The following is an 11,681-nucleotide window of genomic DNA, read 5'->3' as shown; positions in this document are numbered from 1 at the left end:
ATCACATACCCATATGTTGTCTTCTTAATAAATACACATGGACAAATAGTGTTATTTTTATAACCTTTTCTTGTCAAATAATTACTTAAACCATTGTACCACATTCGTCCAGATTGCTTTAAACCATACAAAGATCTTTGTAATTTTATAGAGTACATTTCTTTGGGTTTTGCACTTAATGCTTCAGGCATTTTAAATCCTTCAGGAATTTTCATATAGATATCACTATCAAGTGATCCATACAAGTAAGATGTAACAACATCCATAAGACGCATCTCTAAATTTTTAGAGACGGTCAAGCTAATTAAATATCTAAAAGTGGTTGCATCCATTACCGGCGAATAAGTTTCCTCATAATCAATTACAGGCCTTTAAGAGAATCCTTAAGCAACAAGTCTAGCCTTGTATCTTACCATTTCGTCTTTCTCATTTCTTTTTCGTATGAAGATCCATCTATACCCTAATGGTTTAACAACTCCAGGTGTGAGGATACTGGTCCCAAAAACCTTTCTTTTGTTAAGTGAATTTAACTCAAATTGCATAGCTTCCTTCCATTTAGCCCAATCATTTCTTTGTTGACATTCAATGACAGATTGTGGTTCGGGATCATCATTCATCATATCACATGCAACAAAATAAGAAAATATTGCACTTATATTGTCAGTTTCATTTTGGTCACGTATTCTATTTGTTTGACCATGATTCTGTGCATCATCCTCCTTTCTTAGGGGAATTTGAATAATTTGTGTCTCTACAGGAACACTTTCCTCATGATCAAGTGCATTTTCTGATCCTCTTCTTTTTCTTGGGTTCTTATCCTTAGAACCAAATGGCCTTCCACGCATCAGGCGTGTTTTAGACTCTTGAGTGACTTTATCATCAGATTGTCCATGTGGAATTTCAATTCGAGCTGGAACATTGACAACTGGTATATATGATTTAGTCACCCTTTTTGTGTCAGTAAATGCATCAGGCAATTGATTTGCCATTTCTTGGAAATGCATTATCTTTTGAACTTCCTTGTCACATTGTTTTGTGCGAGGGTCAAGATATGATAAAGAAGGCTCATTCCATGACACATCCTTTTCCAGAATCTTCTTTTCTCTCCCTAATGATGGGAAATTTTCCTCATCAAATTGGCAATCTGCTAGGCGTGCTGTAAAAACATCACATGTTAATGGTTCAAGATATCTTATAATAGAGACTCACTCATAGCCAACATATATTCCCAACCTTCTTTGAGGACCCATTTTTGTCCGTTGAGGTGGTGCAATAGGGACATATACTGCACATCCAAAAATTCTCAAATGGGATATATTTGGTTCTTGACCAAAAGCAAGTTGTAGTGGAGAATATACATGATATGAAATCGGTCTCATGCGTATCAATGATCCAGCATGTAAGATTGCATGACCCCAAACAGATACAAGAAGTTTTGTCCTCATTATCAATGGTCTAGCTACTAGCTGGAGACGTTTAATCAGTGATTCAGCTAAACCATTTTGTCTATGTACATGAGCAACTGGATGCTCAACAACAATTCCTACAGACATACAATAGTCATTAAATGCTTGTGAAGTAAATTCACCAGCATTATCAAGTCTCACTCTTTTGATAGTATAATCAGGGAAATGTGCCCTTAGTTTAATAATTTGGGCAAGAAACTTTGCAAATGCCATATTACGAGTTGACAATAAGCAAACATGAGACCATTTGCTAGATGCATCTATTAAGACCATAAAGTATCTAAATGGTCCAGATGGTGGGTGAATCGGTCCACATATATCACCTTGAATTCTTTCTAGAAATCTGGGTGACTCCCTTTCAATTTTCATTGGAGAATGTTTTATAATTAACTTTCCAAGGTAACAAGATGCACATGGTTTTATGCTGTTGGATTGAGTGAACTTTTGGTCCTTCAATGGATGCCCATGCGTATTTTCAATTATCCTTCGCATCATGGTTAATCCTGGGTGGCCCAACCTATCATGGCATAAATTAAATGTCCCAGGATCACAATGTTTTCCTTTGATTACCATATTTGATTCAATCATATGTATATATGTATAATGCAGACCAGAATCAAGTGTTGGTAGTTTTTCAAGCACATGGTTTTTGTCTATAATATACATATATTTCTTATTTTCAATGGTCACAGTTTTTGTGTCATCTCCTTTGAAATATATGTCATTGAAACTGAGTAAGTTTCTATTAGACTTTGGAGAAAATAAGGCATTTTATACACAAAATCTTGTACCATTTGGTAATATAAAATGGGCTTTCCCAATTCCCTCTATCAAGTCTGCAGGACCTGATATTGTATGTATGACCGTTTTCGTTGGTACTAATTTTGAAAAATATTTCTTTGATTTCAGAATAGTATGCGTACTACCACTATTTGCTATACAAAGATCTCCAACATTTTCTTGGTGTTGTGCTCCAGTTGGACTCATATTAAACTTCACATATGAAAGAAGTAATAAGCGAATAAACATATTCATAATAATTATTATAAAGAAAGCTCATTTATTATAGGAAAGACATTACATGAAAAACAAATAAAGGAAAAACAAGTTTATTAGAACAATAATAAAAATTTTTAGTTTATGTTTTCCATGTCATTGCAGAAATCATCAAAAGTTAGCGGAGTGAATTCAACATTATCAACGAGATTTGCTTCTTTTCCTTTTCCTTTAATGGACTCTTGATAAAGTTGACAAAGATGTGCAGGTGTGCGACAGGTCCTTGACCAATGGCCTGTGCTACCACATCTGTAACATGAACCATCAGATTTTTGTGATGTCCCGGTATCATGCCTTGCCACTTTGGCCTTATCTTGTGTGTGAACATTGTTTCTTTGTGAAGATTGGTAATTATTCCTTTTCTGGCCATGACCACGATTATTACCTTTTCCACGGCCAAAATTATGGTTCTGATTATGGCTTTGGTTTCGATTAAAATAGCCACGGCCTCTTCCTCGACCACGACCACGCCCTCGTCCACGTGTATTGTTTCGATGACCATCAGTATCTGTAGCATTTGCTTCAGGAAGTGCTACTGATTCCGTTGGACGAGATTCATGGTTTTTCATCAAGAGCTCATTGTTTTGCTCTACAACAAGTAGGCATGCATTTAGTTCAGAATATCTTGTGAACTTTTGCATCCGATATTGTTGCATCAAGGTAATGTTTGTTGCATGAAATGTGGAGTAAGTTTTCTCCAACAGATCTTCATCAGTAACTTCTTGTCCACAATACTTGAGTTGTGAACATATTCTGAACAAAGCTGAGTTGTATTCATTTACTTTCATAAAGTCTTGAAACCTCAGTGTTCTCCATTCATCTCTTGCATTTGGAAGTATAACTTCCTTTTGATGATCAAATCTTTCTTTCAAAAGATTCTAGAGAATACTTGGATTAGTAACATCAAGATATTCAAATCTCAACATTTCATCAATATGCTTACGAAGGAAAACTTGTGCTTTTGCTTTGTCTTGTGCCAAGCAATTATTAAATTCATTTATAGCATTTGAGATTCCCATTGACTCAAGATGCATTTTTACATCTATCATCCATGGCACATAGTTTTTCCCACTAACTTCAAGTGCTGCAAACTCGAGCTTTGCAATGTTGGACATATTGTAACTTGATTAAGATAGATGTGATTTCCACTTCTAAATAACCTTGATTAGAGCTTTCGTGCTGATAACGTGTTATAAAACTTGACGTAATTAAAGCAAGATTAATAAAACTAAACTAATGACCTTAAGAAAGTGTTGGGTTTTGAGCATTCTAACACTCATATGGTGTACATGCAACCCTATAAACCTTGGATCTATGTTTTCTCTATTATACATGCAAATATTAACTATTCCAAGGTTTCATCCTAACTAGCATATTATGAAGCACCTATACTACAAAGTTCTAGTTAGATGACATACCTTTTGATGTAGCTTGATGTCTTCAAGCTTTAAGAGCTTAGCCCCAATAGTGTGGAAGCCTCAAATGGAATCACAAATCACCAAAACACCTTGGAAGAACTTGAGAGAATATGTATGCACACTAAAATCGGCCCACTCTTATTTTCACACACTTGTTCCAATTTTGTGAGCCAAGGACCCCTTTATATATTATGGAGGATTAGGGTTACATCCATGTAAACCCTAATACCCATGACCTTTCATTTACATAGGATCCATGGGTTAAAAGCTCCATGGACCATCCATGAAACCTTAGCCCAACCTAAATGAACTTGGCCCATTCCATATATATAAGAGTCCATATTTAATTAGTTCTTTTTGATTACTTAATTAATTCTAAATTAATTCTTGTTCAATACTAATTAAATAATATGATTCCATATTAATATATTAGAACTTATAATATATTAATATAAATCATAAATATACTATTCTCAAAATACTATCCATATAAATTGTGCCGGTGAAGTGCAATCCAAATGGACCATGCCGGGTCGGGTAAAGTACATACCAAATATAGTTATGGACTTAGACATTAATCCAACAGTCTCCCACTTGGATAAGTCTAAAACTATTATTGAGTATGACTTCAAAACCTAACTGGCAATCGTAGCTGTTAAAGCCGCTGTCGAACTCTGACCTTGTCAATGACTTGTCCATTAGATAAGGGATCATATATTCCTCCATTCTAGATATCGTATGGAGTGAGACATGGATTATAATCATTCTCTATGTCCATTTGTTGTTTCCCGATTTTCGATTTATGATGACTGATTGATTGAACAAATCAAATCAGTCCTGGCTTGGCCAAACACTCACATGTGTCATCGCTAAATCATCGAGGGGCCCACAGATATCGCTTTTATCCCGAAGGTAAAAGGAATGGATAAACTTCGACTCATATGGCTTGTTCTACTACTTGTTGAATCATACACAAAGGCACATTTTATAACATCGAGTTACCAAATGCGTTTTCGTGCAATCAATGTATAACCAACTCATAGTAACAACTCATATCTCTAGGTTTGAAGAATATAAGATATTATCGTCTCATGATCACTCGTGATAAAATCCATGAAGTGATTCAAATGAGCGCGGGTTGAATCCAATACTCAGAACTTATGAGCACTCATGAGTGTTGTAGCACCACTTTGTCCACCAACTTGGACCTCTACAAACCAACCCATGACAGTCTTGATTCATATCTACTTCCAACATATGACCGACTGTGGATGGTTTGAATAAGTTAATCATTCAGGAAGAGCGACTTAGTTATTCTGGAAGTCAAAACATGCAAAGTGAAACACAAGAATAAATGAATCAAATATGGTATCAAACCCTATGAATATAAATAAACACTTTTATTTATCACCATACTGATTACTCATTATTCATTGTTTCGGTTTTATCAACTTTATACTTGAATTAAAAACACTAGTTGTCCCATGCTCCAAGCATGTACACTATGTTTTTCTTAAACAATAGCTTTGCCATACACCAAGTATGCACTTTATGTTTGTCTATGATCCTTACTTTGTGAAATAAACCAATTGAACATAATTTCAATGATTCTAATTTCACACTCCCAAATCCTTATCGAAAAATGTGAGAATTCCAAATTCCTATCATTTATCGAAATTTGTTTAGATTTTAAACTTATATGCACTGACCCTCCTGTAATGAATATGTACAAAGTCACAAAGACTTGTCAACAGTCATTATAAGGTATTCCAATGGAGATCAACTCCATGGAAACTAAGTCTCATATTCAAAGTACATTGCTTTGGACATGCTTCTTGCATTAAGTTTTCTAATCTTACACAGATAACTTTCACCAATGGAGACAACTCCATATTCTCATTTTGACTATCACTTCTGAATAAGAGATGCCTCTTTTCAGAATATGTCAATATGGTCCTTCCAAAACTAGCACTATACTTCCAACTGTCCCTGAGCAACCAATCTTTGGTAAACCTCAGATTGTCCTCGACAATTGCTTAATCATTTTAGTCATACCCAATTCTAGACCTTTTCCCTTCTTAATGCCTCTGGGCATTTGGAAAAATTTAGAAATGACAAATATTATAGCACATGCAATCGATCCTGTACCCAAAGCAAATGGTACACGATTCATGATGTCTCACATAAAGACATGATTCTAGACCAGTCTTTTGCTACAATATTTTTATTTGCCATGTTTTCAAAATTTGACTATGAAGGGGGATGCTGTAATCATAATCGAATTTTGAGAACACAATATATAGAATTTCCTTAAGTTGAACCAATCCAACATGAAATTCATATATATTCTTGACTAAAGATGATTAAGGTCTCAATCTAAGCCTTTAGAACTGAAATGAAGTATATCCTCTCCCTTAATTATAGCAAAACAACTTTTTCAATCCCTGCAGCCTCACGAATTGAAACTTTTGTTTTCTATAATTAACATTGCTAACTTGCAACACTAACAATAATTATCATGCTCCTACTAACATGATGATTATTAGCATAACACTTATGCTCCCACTAGCTTTGACATGTACTCAGAAATCAGCTGGACTTCTAGAAATCAATACTTTATTGACTTTCTTACCAAAGTTCAGATTTCTGATACGAGATGCTTTGATAAAACTTTATCAAAATCATACACCTTTCCTTAGATAGCATGCATGTGTGTCTAAACAATTTCAGAACTATGAAAAGGGATGCCGTAATCATAGTCTCAATTGTTTAGACCTTTTGCCATCTGCTTCAAATCTACTTGGTGGAAGTGTTTCCTCACCATCATTTTCATGAATCAGAGAGAAACCTTATGACCCTTAGATTTTATGGTATATGTGTTCTTATCCATGTGAATCGTCAAAACCATAGTCACAAGACAAGGATAATGACAAATCCAAACTCATATGGACTGAACTTATGCAATCTTAACTTCTTGCCACCTGGCAGCACAGGGCCTGCCATTGCTTCCAAGTTGTTATGCAACCAATTGAGAACTTTCAGAACTCCTATGCAAAGCCAACTTTAACTAGAATAGGCACAGAATATGTCAACACGATAGGTTATAAACCTCAAGGCGTGTGCTAGTAAAGAACCTCAGGTTTTATTCTTGATTAGTTCTTGAAATTCTTTTTAGGATCTTTAAGACTCCCACTATCCTCTTGACATATAAGACTATCTTGCCAAATATTCAAGAGATAGTGCGGATTCTTTATCAAGACAAACACTTCACAAAATTGGCCTGAGTTGGTCTTTGTTTTATCCAAAACATCACAACTTACCAATTTCAAATGTACAAGAGTAGGCCACTTTTACTCTTACATTTGACAAGTGTTTTAAACCTTTCTTTAAGATATGTCACTCAAGTTACAATCTTGGAGTATGACTCTAAGAATTGTTTTGGAACGAAGTATGACTCATCTTCCTGATCTAACCATTTCAACAATTCATGACTCCTCTTCTTAGTCATAAGAATGCACTAAGATGACCTTTAGAGGACTAATTGTGATATGATTTCTAAATCATTAAGATGATCACAAACATGATACTAAAGTACTCGCCCATCTTTTCAGATTTGAGAAAATTTTATCTTTCTGCCTAATTTGATTCTTCCCATTCGTTCTGCCATACATTGAGATTTTTCCAATGTTTCAGAATTATACTTAAACTTGTAAGTATAACCATATTTACTAAACTTTAGTAAATCAAATAGTCTTAACGAGCTTTGTGGTGGACATGACCAGTGCACAAGAATGTGTACTCGATCCCTTTAGTCCTTCACTTGACTCACACATCCATGTGAACAAGTAATTAGTCTTGATTTTCCAATGCTTGAAAGTTCTCATTCATCATACTATTCAACTTGCATGATTCCAAGTTTCAGTCCAATTGAAACTTGGGTGATGAGGAACTTTCCTGATTTGGTAAATTTAGACACTACCACAAATGAAAGAATCAAATCCATTTTCCAATATTGCTGTCAGTGGAATCATATAAGAAACAATTTTCCACAAATGCCATTGTAAGGATACTTTAAATAAATAAAATTAAACAATTTTCTTTTATTTTAAAACTTTGCGGAAAAACTTATCCTTACAATCCACATGGAAAATTGTTGTTATGTATTCCTTAGCAATATATCATAACTTCTTAAGCAACTGCTCAAAATTCTGATGCGATCGAAATCCACCTTCGCGATCAGAATCAACATATACTTCCTTTAAGATTTCTCTCTATTCTTTGCTTCTTAAAACATCAACATGTGACCCAGTCACATCATGTAATGAGGATCTCAGAATAGAACTTAACAGAGTTAGATAATGGGCTCTACCTGATGTAGAGTCAAACTTATTGACTTTAACATCCTTAGGTAAATTTGGCAGCTTTGCAATCAACGCCCCTTCCTTTGGCAAAATAAACATATGGACCCTTTGGTAATGGGACTATCTCAGACTTAGCCTTTCTCTTTACCATTTGGTCAACCGGGTTGACTATGGCCAATCCCTTTCCATTGGGAAGAGAATGCTTTTTTTGGATTTCCAGTGTCACCATTGTCACTGTCCATAAAGTTTTTGGGAAGTTGATCTTCTAATCAAATTTGCTTTACTATCGTTCCAAATCATTGCTGATTCAGCAGCACCAAGCAAATAGATATGATCATTAAGGTTCATGTCATAGTCTGTTTCATAGTAGTCCCAAAGGAACTCACTTTGTGACTTAGAAAGTGATTGAACATCCAACTTTCTCAAGACTTTGACACCCAACTCTCCCGGCTTGTCAATATGTGACTTCATCTCTAAGATGTGATCACACATAGACCTTGCTTGCCATTAGGGCTTGAGTGACCTTGAACTTGTGGGTTAGGGAGAATAATTGGAGGAGGTGGAGGAAGAGAAGTATGACTTCCATGAGCCAAACTCGGGAAGTCATATTTATTAGGAAAGCTTGGTTTGGGAAGATCATTGTTGTCTAAACCAGACATCAACAATGGGAAAAATTCACGTAAAGTTGATTTAAGTCCTTAATATAACACCCAATATGATATATTAAGGCTAGGACCCAACAAACTATTTTATAACTTGGAAGAGGGATGCCGTAATCCAAGCTATAAAATATTTGAAGATAGGTGAATGACGATTCACCAATTTCCACCAAGATAAACGAAATGTATTATTAGGTTTTAATTGGTTTTGAAACTCCTAGATTCTTTTGAGATTCATTGAACTTTTCAATGGCATGTTTCAATCTCGAGTGTGCCCTTCAGGTTTTGTGACTGGGATGCCGAGGATCACAAAACAAGGTGTGAAGTAACCATGCAAATATACTTGGTAGCCTTAATATTTACCCCTCAATCGATGTGCCGGTTAACCATACACGCTCCAACGATACTATGATAAACATTAAGTTACCCTTTGCCTACCTTGTTAAGTCCAGGTTAGTGTGCCGGTTAACCACACACGCTCCACTAACAGCTTAAACAAAGTGCAAAGTGTAATTTCATGGATTAGCACCTTATTTACATTTTCCTAAGTAACTAAGATTGGGAATTTATAAAAAGTTTAGTTACTTAGTATTTATCATTAATACTTTTAATGAAGGGAGAATTATAGTCCTTGTCCTACCTGTTCGGCTAACGACCCTCCACCAGTCAAGGAAGCGGTGGGTGAGAGTGGACACCCATTAAACTGCCATTTTATAAGCAGTAACCTTATACCCCCCTTATAGACCGGCTTCGTGAATGAGGCCTACTAATGGTAAGACAACTTGCTCTTATACATATAATATATTAAACTTTTAATATTATAATAGTATAAGGGTGTATTTTAGACATTTAAAATACTTGGTGGTTTAATCTATTAATTAAACTATACTCTTAATTTAATTAAATTTAAACCATGTCATTATGGAATTATTAATTCTCTTTTAATTAAACACTTTAATTATCTATTAATAAAGTCCATAAGAGTTAATTGAATTATTCAATAAAAACATCATAATTCCAATTATTAAATTCAAAATTAAAACCATTTAATTAATTGTTTAAGTTATGAACCCAAGAGTTTTAGAATTCAATTCTTTTTTTTTTATCATAAAAAAACTTTTTCCAAATTCCAAAACTTGAGGGCAAGTTTTGTAACTCTTGAAAACTTTTGGATTCCATAACTTATGGAGTTAAATACTTGTTTTATGATGAAACTTTTCATGTTCCATAACTTAAGAACAAGTTATAGAATTCTTTAAAACATTAAGACCAAGTTTTGTAACTCCATAAAATACTTTGAATCAATTTTTTAAAAACCTTTTCATATCCATAACTTATGGAGGTTTCAAAAAACTCTTTAGATCAAACTTTTAAAACTAATAAAATAACCATATCATTTTATCTTTTACTAAATTTGACCTAATTCAACTCATATAGCAAATGATTCAAATTTTACAAATAATTAGTTTTTCACAAAAACAAGTAATTATCTTAAAATTTGACAAACGTCATGTTTTTTTTTCTTTTTTTTTCAACTTGAAAATAAAACATTTGCATCAATATAACAGAAAACAACCCATGGCTCTGACACCACTATTGGGTTTTGAGCATTCTAACACTCCTATGGTGTACATGCAACCCTATAAACCTTGGATCTATGTTTTCTCTATTATACATGCAAATATTAACTATTCCAAGGTTTCATCCTAACTAGCATATTATGAAGCACCTATACTACAAAGTTCTAGTTAGATGACATACCTTTTGATGTAGCTTGATGTCTTCAAGCTTTAAGAGCTTAGCCCCAATAGTGTGGAAGCCTCAAATGGAATCACAAATCACCAAAACACCTTGGAAGAACTTGAGAGAATATGTATGCACACTAAAATCGGCCCACTCTTATTTTCACACACTTGTTCCAATTTTGTGAGCCAAGGACCCCTTTATATATTATGGAGGATTAGGGTTACATCCATGTAAACCCTAATACCCATGACCTTTTATTTACATAGGATCCATGGGTTAAAAGCTCCATGGACCATCCATGAAAGCTTAGCTCAACCTAAATGAACTTGGCCCATTCCATATATATAAGAGTCCATATTTAATTAGTTCTTTTTGATCACTTAATTAATTCTAAATTAATTCTTGATCAATACTAATTAAATAATATGATTCCATATTAATATATTAGAACTTATAATATATTAATATAAATCATAAATATACTATTCTCAAAAGACTATCCATATAAATTGTGCCGGTGAAGTGCAACCCAAATGGACCATGTCGGGTCGGGTCAAGTACATACCAAATATAGTTATGGACTTAGACATTAATCCAACAGAAAGAAGAATGGGGATTTGGAGACAATTTGATAACTTATATAAAGTATTCAAATTGGTGTATCTCCCACATATACAAGGGTGCTATTTATACTAATTAAACCACTATACATAATCAATGAGTTCTTACACATATTTGACATATTTGTTATAAGAGTTGAAAATAACTCTTACACATTTGACATTAGGGTAGAAAATGTTGTCATCCAATTATTTACAACAATATATATATATATATATATATATATATATATATATATATATATATATATATATATATATATATATATATATATATATATATATATATATATATAGGAGCGTTCAATCGAGAACATTTCTTATCGCGAGAACATTTGAGAACAAATTTGGACCA

The sequence above is a fragment of the Lactuca virosa genome, chromosome 9 (genome assembly GCF_052849685.1).
Source record: "Lactuca virosa cultivar CGN04683 chromosome 9, Lactuca_virosa_CGN04683_v6, whole genome shotgun sequence".
Taxonomy (NCBI): Eukaryota; Viridiplantae; Streptophyta; class Magnoliopsida; order Asterales; family Asteraceae; genus Lactuca; species Lactuca virosa.
Note: the sequence above shows the minus strand (reverse complement) of the source record.